This window comes from Moschus berezovskii, chromosome 6 (genome assembly GCF_049115385.1).
Source record: "Moschus berezovskii isolate FMDL1 chromosome 6, NW_MosBer_1.0, whole genome shotgun sequence".
Classification (NCBI taxonomy): Eukaryota; Metazoa; Chordata; class Mammalia; order Artiodactyla; family Moschidae; genus Moschus; species Moschus berezovskii.
The window spans coordinates 32158686-32174720 of record NC_142465.1 but is presented as its reverse complement, the minus strand read 5'-3'; the positions used below and the strand labels follow the sequence as shown (position 1 = coordinate 32174720).

Genomic DNA, 16035 nt, shown 5'->3' with positions numbered 1-16035 from the left:
CAGTTGGATTGGAGGTAGGGCCTGAGGGTTGGGGGGTGAGGCGCAGGGCTCAGGTTAGGGAACACAACAGCCCCAAACTTGGGAAGACCTGGTCTCTCATCCCTTGGCCCTGGGACGGCATGGAGAGGACCCTCAGTTCTCCACAGGAGGTGAAGAAAACAGCCTCCTCCCCTCCTGCTGGAAATGCCCCAGCACAGCCTCCCTGGTCAGCTTCTCGAGTGTTCCTTCCACCATCAGAGCGGCACTTTCCCAGGCTGCCTCCCAGCATTGTGCAAGGCCCAGAGGAGAAGCAGGAAGTGAAACTGGGTGAAACAAAGCTGCATGAACCTGCCAGGTTCCCACAACATCGCAGGGCACTTTGCTTCCTGGCAGGGTCATGTCTTCTGGGTCACTGGAACCCACCTAGGCCAGGAATCCCCCTGAAGGATTTTATCTCTACTGGATTTGGGGGGCAAAAATCTCCTTAGGCTCCAAGCCAGAGACTGAAGGCAGCAGCTCCCCAAAGGCTGGAAAATCCCTACGAAGAGAAAGTCTGAGGCAGGAGGCCAAGTGATGGGGGAGGGTTGAGAGAAGGGGCCAGAGTGGGAGACATTGGTGAAAGAAGTCTACGTGATGGTGCTGAGTTCAGGATGGTGTTCCAGGCCCAATATTACAGTCTCTTAGCCTGGAGGTACTGTTTGTGGGAGCGCTTAACTCCTGCTTAGCACATGAGTGAGTGGAAGTTGCTCAGTCACTTCTGACTGTTTGCGACCCCATGGACTCTACAGTCCATGGAATTCTCCAGGCCAGAATACTGGAGTGGGTAGCCGTGCCCTTCTCCAGGAGATCTTACCAACCCAGGGACAGAACCAGGACTCCCGAATTGCAGGCGGATTCTTTACCAGCTGAAGCCCAAGAATAGTGGAGTGGGTAGCCTGTCCCTTCTCCAGCAGATCTTCCCAACCCAGGAATCGAACTGGGGTCTCCTGCATTGCAGGCAGATTCTTTACCAACTGAGCTATCAGGGAAACTGCTTAGCACATAGTAGGTCCTCAATAAAGCATGGTTGAGTCTGGAGCTCTGGCTAAGTCTTCCCAGGTCGGTGCCTCTGGTTCCCTCTGGTTCGCCGAGGGAACAACAGGGGATGCAGAAGGAGATGGTCCCGGAGTATCCTGCCTGGGCTCTGCCCTGCAGAGAGAAGTCACTGTTGGTGGAGGAGGCTGCTTGGACGCCAAGCTGCCGCGCAAATCTCAATTCCCACCGCCGGCTGGGAGCGGCCCTCTCGCGGCGCCTCCGCACGCCCTCTGCTGGCCAAAGGGAGACCCAGCAGCCGCCTCCCGCCCCGCCCCGGCCCGCCCCGCGCGTGGGGCCGCGAGCCATTCCCTGCCTGGGATCGTCTTACGCCGCGCCCAGGCGGCAGTGTGCGTGCGCTTACACATGCTTCTGTTCTGTAGGGACTGTCCCCCGAAAACCACATCTAGAAAGGAGCTGCGTCCTCACTCAGAGGCAGCTTGGACACGCCCGCATGAATTCTGTTTTCAATTCCCTCTTTAAATGCCCACTCCTCCCTTGCCAGGAGTCACTCCTCATCCCCAGGATGGGAAAGTGACCGCCATCCTCCGGACCCACCTTGGCGTCCAGGGAGGGCTCAGAAAGCACCTCTCCCCTTCCCCCTCCCCGAAATTGGGGGCGGGGACATGCCATAGGGGAGGCAGGTACTGAAAGAAGCCAAGAGGTGACTCTTCCATTTGACTGCCCAGCCTAGGAAATATGTGCCTTTGCAGTAGAGGCTCCCTTAGGGGATCACAGAACTGGGGTACCCTTACCAAAGGATGACCTCCCTTTTACCACGGAGGACCTCCCCTTCTCCCAGCAGCCCGCAAGGTGGCTCATGCCTGGAGCCTGCTACTGACTGCAGAAGCCTTTGTCCATGGACCCCCACAACGGACAGTGCCCTCTTTCCCAGAGGGCCTTGTAAACCAGCCTTGGGAAAATGAGAAAATGAGAGCGTTCTTTTCCCCTCCAGTCCCTGCCAGACCCTGATCCTTACACCCAACCGTGATGTCCACACACGTTGACTATGGGCAGAAATGCAATGAGTACATTGAGGAAAAGAAATCACAAGACAGGCTGCGATCTGAGAAAGAAGAACTGGCCCATTGCCCTCCAGGGTTAGAAGGTCATGGCATCCAAGCCCCTGCCTCCATGTAGAGCCTCAGGGAACCTGCGTGCCTTTGAAAGAAGAAAATCCATCAACTTTTTCTCAGTTTTGTCCTGCCCTGGGGGGACCCCAGGCTCTAATTTCCTTACCTATATAAAGAGGGAGGGGATCATACAAGTGGTAAGGATGCTCCCTCAGGAGTGATGAGCGTCTATTACATGCCCAGATGAGAGTGAAGCTTGTTTCCCGGAGCATGTGCTTTTATGACCACAACTTCCTCTGCCAAGCCCCTGTGGTACCCAGTTCTCCCTACTCTCGAAATCCCCATTCTCCCTCAGTCCTGCCTACATCTGCCCTCACAGAGGGTGGCTCTTCTTCCTCCAGAGCTTCACTTACATCAAGATTAACAGACCAAGAGGTAGCAAATCTCCATGTCTATTCAGCCCGGGGGGTGGTGTGGAGGGGTGCACATCCAGAGGGGGGACGGGTGCTGACTGTGCAGTCGTCACTGTGGGTGGGCGACTCTTGGAACGAGCTGCTTCCACCAGGACCACATTCAGTTTGCTAGAAATAGAGACAGAGGGCTTCTTGACTTTGCATACGATTTGCATAATGTCATAGACACAGTCTATTTTCAGGCAGCTTTCAGGTTAAAGTGTTGTCACTGCTGTCCTGCGGGGTGTCACGTCTGGATGAGTCTCTTCTCTGTTCTTTCTCACCCACCCACTCTTACTGACCTGGATTCCCGACTGCAGGAGCCAGTGGCAGGGTGGGGGGCAGAGTGGGGTTGTCCGGGGAGACACGGGGGCAGGGCAAAAGGCACATTGGCATTTCCTTTGTTACCACCACCACCCAAAGCAACGTGGAGCTGTTCAAGGGCAACTGACAGGCAGAGGCAAGGAACGGGAAGCAAGGTGCCTGGCTCATGCTCTGTTCCGCACAAACTGCTCCCGCCTCTTCTACCAGAACAGCCAGTTCCCATACCCTCAATTTAGTCTTCTGCCAGTTTGAAGGAAGACATCTAGATAAACCTGTTCCTCTCAGCCACCATAAAGCTTGGCTTGGCCCAGCTATCCCTCTTGGGCATTTATTTTCAGCAGTAAGATTTCATCTTAGCCTTCTGTGAAATCTGACCCTCATTCTGTCCCTCTCTTGGGAACCCCATCCGGGAGACCAATAAGCTAGTCTGATGATCAGTGTTTACAAAACACCTGGCACATAGTAGGAGGTCACTCAGTGCTAGAGTCCCCTTCCTCTCCTTCCTCTAGAAGTCTGTGCCAAGCACCTAATTGTCCCAGGCCTAGATGCCCAGAACAGGCACCATTCTCTGAGGGCGCAAGGCAAACAGAATAGAAGGGCCAGTTGGGGTGACTTACTAAGACGTCTGTTGACCTTGGCAGGTCCTTTGGCCTCTCAGCTAGGAGAGAGGCGGGTTGGTGAATTTTAAGTGCAAGGGCAATTCTCATGTCACAGAGGGCTAGGGCTGAAGCCCCACCTAGGCTATGATCAGGGCCTGTCTGCTGTACTATCTTACTGTGGACACCTAAGGATTCACCATATGCCAAGGCAAGGAGCCTGGGAGACTTGCTGGGTCCTGGGAGTCATGAGGTCGCTCAGTCAGGCAGGCTGGACAGCAGCACCATACCACCCAGTTCCTGGCCCCTGGCGCCCAGTCCCCCTGGACCTGCCTCGTCCCCTTAGGCAGGCGTTTCCTGTTGATAAGAAGCTCAGTCAACAAACACTGATAAAGAGATGAAAAAAGGAAACTGACAGGGCTTGGGTATAATGGGCATTTTTGTCTGCCTTTTCTACCCTTCCTCCTCTTGCAGCACTCCTCCCCCACTGCTTCCCAGAACTGAGGCGAAAACAGGCCCCCCACCTCCACTATGGGCCCTGATTTGCAGTTTCCAGGAATTTAGCCTTACAGAGCCCTTAGAAGCAGGGCCTCGTTTGACCTGGGGGCGTGGATTGCGGGGAGGCGGTAGGAGCTCAGAGGCAGGAAGCTCTGGGTGCTGCAAGTCCCCCAAGTCCAGGGAAAAGGGCAGTGGCAGCAGGAAGGAAGGACTGTCAGGCACAGGTTGCATCCACGACCTTCGCTCTTCCCTTCTCCTCCTCCCCCCAGAGGCCTGGATCCAAGTCGTGCTTAGGTGGCTGCATAGTCTATAATTAGTGGATTTTCCATCATTTTAGTCTCGGGCTCATTACTGGAAAATCTCATTAATTTTGACTCTACTAATTTGGAATCTATGATCCTTCAGGACAAGAAGCTGGACTGATGTTTAGAAAAAGAAAACAAACAAGTTTGCAAAGTGGGTCCAACTGCCCTTCCTGGGTTTGGATTTGTAAGCTCAGCTCAACAAAGGCCCTTTTCTCAAGCACTCAGCCTGCAGTTAAGATGACCTGCCACCAGGTGGTTGATGAGGCTTTCTCCTCACTAATGCAAGTAGTCATGGATCATGGGCAAGGGTGTTTTAAAGATTTGTACTCCATACTTCTTCCTTTTCCCCCAGAGAGATCATTTCTTGATACAACAGTTAGGCCAAAGTAAAGGAGTGAAAAATATGGCCTGTGTTTAAAAGAAAACCAACAGCCATCTGCAGCTTGAGGTCTTTCTCCTGAATTCAGAATTGTTTCCAGTCCGGGTTACACCTGACCAGGGCTTTCTCTTGGCTTCCGGCCCTCAAAGCTGTCAGGGTAATTCTGACTCGTGAGGAGAGGAGCGTTGTGGTGCCAAGGGTTTTATCCAAGTCCAGATTCTAGTTGGAACATTTTTTTAGTAATTCAATAAATGTATTCTAAAATTGTATATGGAAAAATATAAACTCATGAAGAGCTAAGTCAGTATTCCCTTATTTTAGGTTACTTTCTGCATAGGTTATATATTCACATTGTTAGGAAACGACAGTGTCAAAAGGCAGACAGTGAAATGCCTCCTTCTCATCCTTGTTGCCCATCTGCCCAAGTTTCTTGAACCCCAAAGAAATGACTGGTTTTAGTTTCTTATGCTTCTGCCTCTCCAAAGTTTCTTTATATGGATTTAAGTGAATTTGAATATGGATCCTTGTCCTTTCCCATCTTTATACAAAAGTAACATTATGTACACTATGCAACGCCTTGTTTTTTTCACTTAATAATATGCCTTGGAGATCTTTCCATATCCAGCAGAGAGCTTTAAGATTCTTCATTTTTCTCCTTCTTCTCCTTTTTCCTCTTCTCCTTCATCTTCTTCTTTTTAAAAACAGCATGGTATTCTGCTGTTTGAACGCACCATAATTAAACCAGTCCCCCATATTGGAAGTTTTGGTTGTTTCCAATTTAGGGCTGCAGTGAACAAAGCTGCGATGACTAAACTTGTATGTGTATCATTTTGCTTCATTCAAACACGCCCATGGGATAAATTCTGAACAGTGAAGTGCCTAGGTCAAACAATATATGAATTTGGCCAAGCCAGTTTTGAAATAGTGTGAAGAGTGGAGACTTCCCATAGCAGACAATAAAACATGACAAGCCATAGTAATTGAAATAGTGTGGTACCAGACAATGGACACACGGACAAATGGACAAGTGGAACATAAGCAAGGGCTCAGAAAAGATCTATATACACTTGAGAACTGATGCTGATGAAGATGTCATCAAAATTCGGTGGAGATGATAACTAAAGCGTATAGTGGGTTTTTTCCCAGGGGGAATGATGAAAATGTTCTAAATTAATTATGGTAATAACTTATGCAATTCTGTCAATATACTAAAGGCCACTTTAAATGGGTGAATTGTATGGTATATGAGTTATAGCTCAATAAAGCTGTTGAAATATTAGTGAAGACAAAGATGGACTCCAAATGGATTAAGGACCAAAATGTGAAAGGCAAAACCGTGAGGCTAATAAAAGAAAATGTACGAGGACATCCTTGTGACCCAGGTATGGGGAAAGGTTTAAACAAGACTCTTAAAAGACAAGCTACAAAATGAAGAACTATACGGATATGATGACATCAGTACATTTTCAGAGATACACCATAAATTTAACATCAATGAATTCATAAAACTAATAAATAAATGGCAGACCAACAATCCCTGAAAAACTCTACAAGATATAAGAATGGTATCCACAGTATATGAGAAACTCCTGCAAATCAACAAAAGTCAATTTAAAAAATGGGCAAAATAGATGAAGAGTTTATTCACAGAAAAGGAAACCCAAATTTTTTAAAAAATGCTAAAACTCACAAGTGGTCAGAGAAATGCATTTTCAAATGACATAAAACTAATATCTGCCAAAATGGCAAAATTAGAAAAGTGAGTAATGTCAAGTATTAGCAAGGAGATGGGGAAATAAGAATTCTTATTCACTTCTTGTAGAAGTCTAAATTGGTGTAGCCTTTTTAGCATTGCTTAGTGAAAGTGGATGTGCCCATGCGATTTGATCTCGTGATACCATCTTTGGGTTCATATCTCAGAGAAATTCTCATACAAGCCCACAGGGGACATGCACAAGGATGTTTAACACTGTGGTGCTTGTGGTAGCAGGGAGCTGGAGCCAACCTGGGTGTCCATTGCTAGAGGAACAAATAAGTAAAATGTTATGGATGAATGCATGTGTGCTAAGTCGCTTCAGTCATGTCCAATTCTGTGCGACCCTATGGACTGTAGCCTGTCAGGCTCCTCTGTCCATGGAATTCTCCAGGCAAGAATACTGGAGTGGGTTGTCATGCTCTCCTCCAGGGGATCTTCCCGATGCAGGGATCAAATAGTTCAGGGTATTATGTCATTCAACAGATAGAACCAGATATACCTACAGCAATATGGATAGATCTTTAAAACATAGAACTGATTGGCAGAAGAGAACGAGGGCTAGATCACAGTGCCTTTTATACAAATTTAGAATGCATAATAGAACTATCCTGTGATCCTGCAATCTCACTTCTAGGTATAGAAAGGAATTGAAATCAGAATTCCAAAGAGACCTCTGCACTTCCGTGTTCATTGCAGCATTACTCACAGCAGCCAAGGCATGAAGCAAACTGAATATCCATTGACAGATAAATGAACAAAGAAAACGCAGTATATACATACAAAGGACTATTATCCAGCCATTAATTCATTTTAATATTAATATTTAAAAAGAAGGAAATCCTGCCATGTGCAGCAATGAAGGTGAGCACAGAGGACCGCATGCCAAGTGAAATAAGCCAGACACAGAAGGACAAATACTGCAGGACACCACTTATATGAGGACCCTAAAATAGTTAGACTCAGGACTTCCCTCGTGGTCCAGTGGCTAAGACTCCGTGCTCCGTATGCAGGGGGCCCGGGTTCAATTCCTGGTTAGGGAACTAGATCCCACAGGCCACAACTAAAGATCCCACATGCTGCAACCAAGGCCCAGCGCAATAAAATGAAAACAAAACAGGCGTGTAGAATGGTGGTTCCCAGCGCTGGGCTGAGGTAGAAATGGGGTGGCAGTCGTTGGAAGGGTACAACGTTTCATTTATGCAAGAAGAACAAGACCTAGAGATCTACTGTACAGCTGAGAGCCTCTAGTTAACAATACAGTATTGTAATCTTAAAAATACACTAAGAGGGGAGAGCTTATGTCAAGTATTCTTAACACACACACAATAATTATAGAATTCATACATATTCAAAACAGTACTGCGCTCTGAACAGGGATATGCATGTACTTAAGGACACAAGCTCACTGGAATGCTTGTGCGGGGAGGGAGCAAGGTGGACGGAGTTGAAAAGGGGATTGGAAAAAGAGGTGGAAGATACAATCTGAGAGAAGACTTGCTGCCTTGCACAGGCCAGTGATAATGACGAGCTACCGTGTGATTAACCTGAGGCCCACACAGATACCAGGAGAAGACAAAGCCACAGAGGCTGAGTCTTGACTCAGCAGTTCAGGAGTTCGTGACTTGGGCATGAAACGGCACGTCATGCTAGGTTTCCTCATCTTGAAATGGAAACACTCTGAGGAATCGCGGTCATGTGGGATAAGGGGCCTGGCCAGAACTGCTGTTCAATAATTAATGATAATACCATTGAGAGTGCTCTGCCCTCACCGGTAGTGTTGATGGCTTTGGCTCTGCAGAGCTCCAGGCTGCCTTGGGGTCAACACCTCTTGCTGGGACTTCCCTGGTGGTCCAGTGGTTAGGACTCCTTGCTTCCACTGCAGGGGGCATGGGATCAATCCCCAGTCAGAGAACTAAGATCAAAGGCAGTCCCTCTCCCCAGGCCCTGGCTGGCTCTCAAATCTCCCCAGCCTCCTCATGTGGGAAGCAGCTAAAGAGGAGAGATTTCCAGGGAGATTTGAAATGTGATTGCAGATATACATGTATATGTGTATAAGCCGTATATATATATCGGTACATGTGTATGGATATTTATGTGTACTTATTTCAATGAGAAAAAGAGTCTCTATCCTGTACTTACTGGCTGCTCCTTTTGGATCGATACTTTGGGTAGGTCTTCTGTGAAATGAAATTTCTATTCACGCCCACCGTTCCCTTAGTAACAATCTCGGGCAATCAGATCTGCTCTCTGGTGGAAATGGCCTTTGGAAAGTGCTGTGCGGCGCACAGTTGCACAATCTTACCTTTGCCAGAAACTGTTTTCTGATGTAGCTGGTATCTTTTCCAGAAAAAAAAAAAAAATTAACTACATTTAAGCAGACTTAACAAGGTTTTAAAATAGATATAAAGTGGTTTCACCCCACAAGGGGAATTCTTAAAATACTAAAGTACTGTTTTTAAGCACAGTCAAGTACTTCAGAAAAACTAATTTACATACCAAACAATTTCTATGCTAATTGCAAATGATTCTTTCCCAACTACTAGGTAATATTTTGTGTTACTGTGTGTACCTGAAATGAATAAAATTCTTTCTTTTTTTTTAAGCCAATATTCACTCATTCAAACTGGCCTTTCCGCAGTTCTACTGGATTCGCATTTTTCTCCGATTTCAATAAAAATTTGATTTTTTTTTTTTTAATTTGAGAATTTGATTCCATGGTGTTGAGGTAAAAACACAAAAGCGGACTTATCACAGTTGTGTAAATGAGAGGGCTGCAACTCTCAGGTCTCCATCAATTTTGCCTTTTCCTTCATAGAAAATGGAAGTGCCAGGATACTCTCAACTGCAGACACCAAACCCATAAACTTCTTGCATCCAAATCTCTCCCTCCTTAGGTCCCCTCTCAGATCCTCACTCTTACTTTTCAAAATGAATCCTTGACTTGCCCTTCTCTATGGAGTCCGTCCCACCGGGGTGTGAACCCACTGCAAACAAAATACTCTCACCCCCACCTCCCTTCCAACCACCCCAATCTCTCTCCCTTCTCTTTATGGTCACATTTGTTGGTGAAGTCTCTGCTTCCACAGCTCCCACTCATTCCTCAGCCTACCACCTTCTAGCTCTGTCATGGAAACAGCTCCTGGAGGTCACCACTGGCCTCCTTGTTGCAAAATCCAGAGCACCCTTATCAGCCTTTCCTTTTTTAACTCGACCTCTCGGCAACATTTGACCACTGACTGCTCCCGCCTCTTGGCTTTTCCTGCCACAAGTTGCTGGTCTCTCTCCAGCTTTTCTGGTGGCTCCTTTTCAGATGTCTTTGAAGACATCTCTTTACCGCTCTTGGAAATGCTGGTGTTCCCGGCAATCTGTCTGAGATCCTCTTCTTCGTGAACACATGCCCCCCGTGTGAGTTCATGACATCTCTCAGGCTCTCCAGTGATGACTTTCAAATCTGTGTCTCCAGCCCCTACCTCCACCCTGCGTTCTAGACCTCAAGATCCAGCTGTTTCTGAACAGCTCCTTGGATGTCTCCCAGACAGCTCAAATTCATCATGCTCAAAACATAACTCTTTATCTGTCACCCCAAACCTGCTCTGCCCCTAATGTCCAGAGAATGGTTACAATTCAAGCAAACACAGGAGATTCACTCATGACCACCTTCTCTCATCAGCACCACCATCTCCCTATCACCCTTCCCATCAATGAAACACAAATTCTTGTCCATCCTACCTCCCAATTATCTTACCAATTCCATCCACCTCTTTCTGTCCCCTTTTCTCTTCTAGTTTAGTGGGATGTCCGCCTGCTCTCCTGCATCCATCTAGCCCCTCCAGCTCATACTTCACACTGAAACTGGAGAGCTTTCTCTAAAATACAAATGGACACTCCATAATGCTCTCTGCTGAATGTCGCTGAGCTCAGGTTAAAGTCTAAGCTCCTTATTAACAGGCCCCTATTGCTTGATCTGATCCAGCACACAATTCTGGCCGTCTCTTTCCACAGCTTTCCTCCAACTTCACTTTCCAGTCACACTGGACTCCTTAGACCCATAGGTCCCTTTGTCTGTGGGCCTTTGCACATGCTCTCCCCTCTGTCTAAGACACTCTTGGTCTGACTACTTGTATTTGTCAGTAAATGGGTATGGTGGTGTGCTGAAGTGGACTTCAGAGAGAGGCAGACCTGGGTTTCAAATTCCAGCTCTGTTGCTTTCAGTCTTTATGTATGACCTTGAGCCTGTCGACTAACCTCTCTGAGCCTATGTGTCCTCATCTGTGTAAAGAAGAAGGATACCTAGCATATATAGACTTTTCTTTTCAACTGCCTGGCTCACTCCACCTCTCCACTTTCACCCACTTTTTCAGGTACCACCTTTTCTTCCCTATTTCTATAAGAACAGTGGTGGTCCCTGGCAGCCATGTTTGTATAACATGACCAAATCCCTTCCCCACAAATTTTTGGACCAGAGGTTGACACCTGACCCAACCTGGATCATCAGCCCCTACACCTCCTGAATGAGGAGTTGGGACCCATAGAGCGTCATACCAGAATCTTCCCTGAGAATATAGACCTGATGACTTCTCCTGAAGTCATAGGTTCCTTGTGCAACGAACGCTGGTCTACTTCAGGGAAGATGGAAGCGCAGGCAGGAGGAAGCAAAAGCGGGAGGGGAAGAGGGTGGAAACGGAGAGTTTTGTCCGTTCGACTCCCGCTTCCGGGCGCAGCTTGAGACCAGCTGCATTGAGTCTGGGAGAAACTCAAGGGAAAAAATTCTTTTTTCTTAAATAGCTAGACTGAATTTCTATTATTTAGAATCAACGAAGCCCGAAGTAATCGATCATCTTACAGAGTCATTGTGAAAGTTAGAAATGAGGGGTGTACACATCCGGTAAGTTAAGTAATCAAGAAACAATGATGATAATGTTATTTTTACATTCAAAGGATAAACGACTGAGGAAGGGATGTCAGAACTCTCTGCACCCATTTCTCTAGAACAGTCTCAGAAATAGGGCCTAGTGCTTAGCACCGTATCATCCCATGGGTATTTTCTTTTTAATTGAAAAGGCAAAGTATCATATTTTTGTATTTCTGAAAAAAGGGAAAAAAAATTACACATTATCTCATCCTACCAAATTGAAGCAAATATTTGCATACATACTTTAAATGATTATAATCATGGGGCATATTCTATTTTGTGGCCAGTATTTTTCACTTTTATCATAAACATTTAAATATTGCTATATAGAATTAATAATCATTTTAATAATTGTTTAATGTTTAATAACATTCCAAAAATATATATATTTATTTATTAAGCCATTCCAAAAATATATATATTTTCTGTTTTTTTCTGTTGTAAATCATGCTGCAATATATATCTCTGTGGAAATGCTACTTCAAATCAGTTTACATTGATTTTTTTTTTAGTTGAAACATAATTGATTTACCATGTTATACTAATTTCAGGTGTACAACATAGTGATTTGATATTTTTATAGGTTTTATTCCATTTAAAGTTATAAAATGATTGTTTAATTATAAAAGTAATACCTAGTCATCTTTGAACATGTTGATAATATAATCAAGAGGAAAATATTTGTATTTTAACCACCCAGAGATAACTTTTGTAAACATTTTGCTAAATATCCTTCCAGATCTTTTTTATAATAATTAAAAAGTAAGTATTAGATTATACTATACTGCATATTTTATAAACTTCTTTTCCCCATTTTAGCTGTAGATCATAAACATCTTTAAATTTTCTGCAATCCTTTATGTAGATACACCGATGTACCTTACACGAGCAATTCTCTTTTTGAACATTTATTGTTGTTGCTGTTCAGTCACTAAGTCATGTGCGACTCTTTGCGACCTCATAGATTGTAGCACACCAGGCTCCTTTGTCATCCACTATCTCCTGAAGTTTGCTCAAATTCATGTCCATTGAGTAGGTGATGCTATCTAACTATCTCATCTTCCACTCCCTTCTTTTGCCCTCAGTCTTTCCTAGCCTCAGGGTCTTTTCCAATGAGTCAGCTCTTCACCTCAGGTGGCCAAAGTGTTGGAGCTTCAGCTTCAAAAACAGTCCTTCCAATGAATATTCAGAGTTGATTTCCTTTAGGATTGACTGGTTTGATCTTCTTGCAGTCCAAGGGACTCTCAAGCATCTTCTCCAGCACTACAATTTGAAAGCATCAATTTTTCAGCACTCAGCCTTCTTCATGGCCCAACTCTTACATCTGTACATGACTACTGGAAAAACCATAGCTTCGACTATAGGGTCCTCTGTTGGTAAAACGATACTTATTAATGAGCTCTCTAGGTTTTTCACAGCTTTCATTTGTTACCAATATTTTACTATTTCAGCTGAAGCTGTGACGACATTTCTGATTTTCAAATCATTATGCAGGTATCTGAATACAATATTTCTTTAGGATAAATTCCTACAGTTGGAATTGTAGGGTCAAGAAGTATATGGATATGCTTGGGATAATTCCCAGGAGTGGAATTATGAGGTCCAAATACAGAAATTCTTAGGACTCGAAAAAAAAAAAAAAAAGGCTGCCTTAATTATTGAGTGGAATTTTAGTGGGACAGGAGAGGGGTTTTGTCCTCTCTGAATCACCTCCCAGAGGAGAGGCAGGTGGCAAGCACTGGGTTGTGGGATCAGCTCTTGGTCCCCCTCCCTTTTCCCCTGCTCTCTCTGGGGCAAACTCCCCTCTAGTCCCAGCTACTTCCGGGCAATGGCAAAGATCAAAAGACTTGGGTTCCAGGTGCGAGTTCCAAATTTTTACTGGCTAAATGATTCAGGCAAATTACTTAGGTGTTCTGAGGACTCACCAGTTATCCCATCTGTAAAGTAAGGTTAATTATACCTACTCTGGAGTCCTGTAGTTTGTCTTGAAGGTGGAGTAGTAATATATCAATTATAAATCCCTATTCTAAGCTGTGCATTTGTTCAGCCTCAGAAAGAAACACTTGTGCTTAGTATCAGAATCCACTCCTGACAACAGGATGGAGATGGTGGAGCATGTTGAATCATGGGATTTCACCCATGTGACCTGTGGCAAGTCAGGGCGGGAGTAAGTCCCTATAAACCTTACCCTCTGGCACTGTCAAGATCTATTTTGGGGGGCCAGAATGGTGGCCAGCCTACTGCTGCAGTGGCTGCAACAGCAGTGGTGGGATTCTTTGGCTTTCATCCACAACCCTTTCCTCCCCCAAACCCAGGCGGCCCCTTTAGGTTCCCATGACAACGGCACGCCTGGGAAGGACCAGTTTGAGGAAAAACCAGATTTTACTGTAAGAAAAACTGATCAGAAGCCACAGGCAAGGCAAACTGGGACAGGGGCTCTGTGGTGAGGCCAGGTCCTGAGACAAAGACCACAGATGTGTGAGCACAGGCTCAGTGCTAGGCAATCTATGGAACAATATCTGACATGTTTGGAGTACTTCTTGTGGCTGGACACCATTAAATGTGCTGCTGTATGTGAATTGACCTGTCTGATCCTCAGGACAAACCTGCAGGGTAGGGCCATTTTTTTTTAACCTGTTTTACAGGTGAGGAGACCAGCATTATTGTTGTTCAGTCACTCAGTCGTGTCTGACTCTTTGCAACCTCATGAACTGCAGCATGCCAGGCTTCTCTGCCCTTCATTATCTCCCAGAGCTTGCTCAAACTCATGTCCATTGAGTTGGTGATGCCATCCAACCATCTCATCCTCTGTTGTCCCCTTCTCCTCCTGCCTTCAATCTTTCCCAGTATCAGGGTCTTTTCTAATGAGCTGGTTCTTCACATCAGGTGGCCAAAGCATTAGAGTTTCAGCTTCAGCATCAGTCCTTCCAATGAATATGCAGGGTTGATTTCCTTTAGGATGGACTGGTTTGATCTCCTTGCAGTCCAAGGGACTCTCAAGAATCTTCTCCAACACCACAGTTCAAAAGCATCAATTCTTCAGTGCTCAGCCTCCTTTCTGGTCCAGCTCTCAAATCTGTACATGACTACTGGAAAGACCATAGCTTTGACTAAACAGACCTTTGTTTGGCAAAGTAATGTCTCTGCTTTTTAATATGCTGTCTAGGTTTGTCATAGCTTTTCTTCCAAGGAACAAGCCCATCTTTTAAGAGACTAGCATGGTGAGGTTTAAAAACTGGCAATCTGACTTCAGTGTCTGCATCAAAGACCTCTTGGAAGTCATAACTCTCCTGTCTTCAGCCTCTGGCAAGTGATAAAGGATAGCATCATTCTATCCTCACCAAATTTTTTAAGATAAAACTCATTATTCCCATAATACAGATGAGGAACCCAAAGGTCAGAGAGGTTAAATGATGGGCCCCAAATCACACATCTAGTAAGTATCAGAGCTGGGATTTGAACTCAGATCTGTCTGAACCCAGAGCCCATGGCCCTTTTTACTCTTAAGGAAATCAATCTGGACCTTCACATCTTCACCTGGGTCCGTTTGTCCATAAGCCTGGAGAGACAGGTCATGGTTGCTTACTACAGCTTTAGGAGGGTGTGTGGTTCGCATGTGTGGGGGGTGTGTGTCTGTGTCTTTGGCACTGTGTCAACACACACACACACACACACACATACACACATACACAGGCACACAGGCCCTGGCAGGCTGATGACGTGGCCCTCCTCCCATCCAGGAATGGGCCCGCCCACTCACAACAGTCTTCCCAGGAGTGAGCCTGCCCACACCTGCTTGCCTCAGCTGGGAGAGGCTGCTGGAAGACACGTCTCTCCACTCCAGCTCATGCTGCATAACCAGGCTGGGGCTTCCCAATGGAGGGAGAAACTTCCGGAAGTCTGTGAGGCTGCTGGGACTTTTGGGGATTTTTTTTCCTCCTAAAGAGAGTGGGGAGCCTAAACTTGAGAGCTCGGAGTCTGGGCTCCTTAAAGAAGGGGAGGTTCTGTTATCCCTAAAGGACATCATTCCTGTGGTTCTTCCAGTGTCCTTTTTTTACTTAATATATTTAATTACTTCTCCCCTAATTTAATTATTTTCTGGGTAGTGGTCTTTGATTTTTTAAAAGTCCTGCAATCCCCACAGTAAGTGTGGTGGCCTTCTGTCTGTCCTCTGTCTCATCTCTGTCAGACCATCCCATCGTTTTACCTGGGAGATTACCTTTAAGGTCTTGAAGTAAAACCACAACATTTGCATTAGATCAGTCATTGCACGGATATTGATCCTATAACTTTCCCCCGAAAGGCAGAGTTTGCACCAAAAACTAGAGACACGTTTAGACCCGCCTGTTCCTACCTCTACAGAGTCAAGGGTGGGTGGCAACAGAACATCACGTTCTGTCAAGTTCCTCTCAGGTGGTGGGCCAGCTGAGGGGCAGAGACTTCAAACCTACCTTTTTTTATTATTAAAAAAACTTTTAAAATTGAAGTATGATTGATTTATGTTTCAGGTGTATGGCAAAGTGATTCAATTATGCATTTTCCTTTTCAGGTTCTTTTCCATTAAAAGTTATTACAGGATATTAAATATAGTTCCCTGTACTATACAGTGTTTTTATATATACTATACAAACAAACTATACCGTAAGTTTGTTTTCTTTGTCTGTGAGTCTATTTCTTAAACGTAGATGAT

The 16035-nt window shown here is 45.4% G+C and overlaps 1 long non-coding RNA gene across 1 annotated transcript; it reads right to left on the bottom strand.

Moving 5' to 3' along the window:
* Positions 1-1029: 1029 nt before the first annotated feature.
* Positions 1030-3057, bottom strand: LOC129536482 (uncharacterized). Its single transcript, XR_008681814.1, has 3 exons — positions 2878-3057; positions 2537-2704; positions 1030-1167 (listed from the first exon to the last, which is right to left on the bottom strand). It is a non-coding gene; the product is annotated as an uncharacterized LOC129536482 (long non-coding RNA).
* Positions 3058-16035: the final 12978 nt, after the last annotated feature.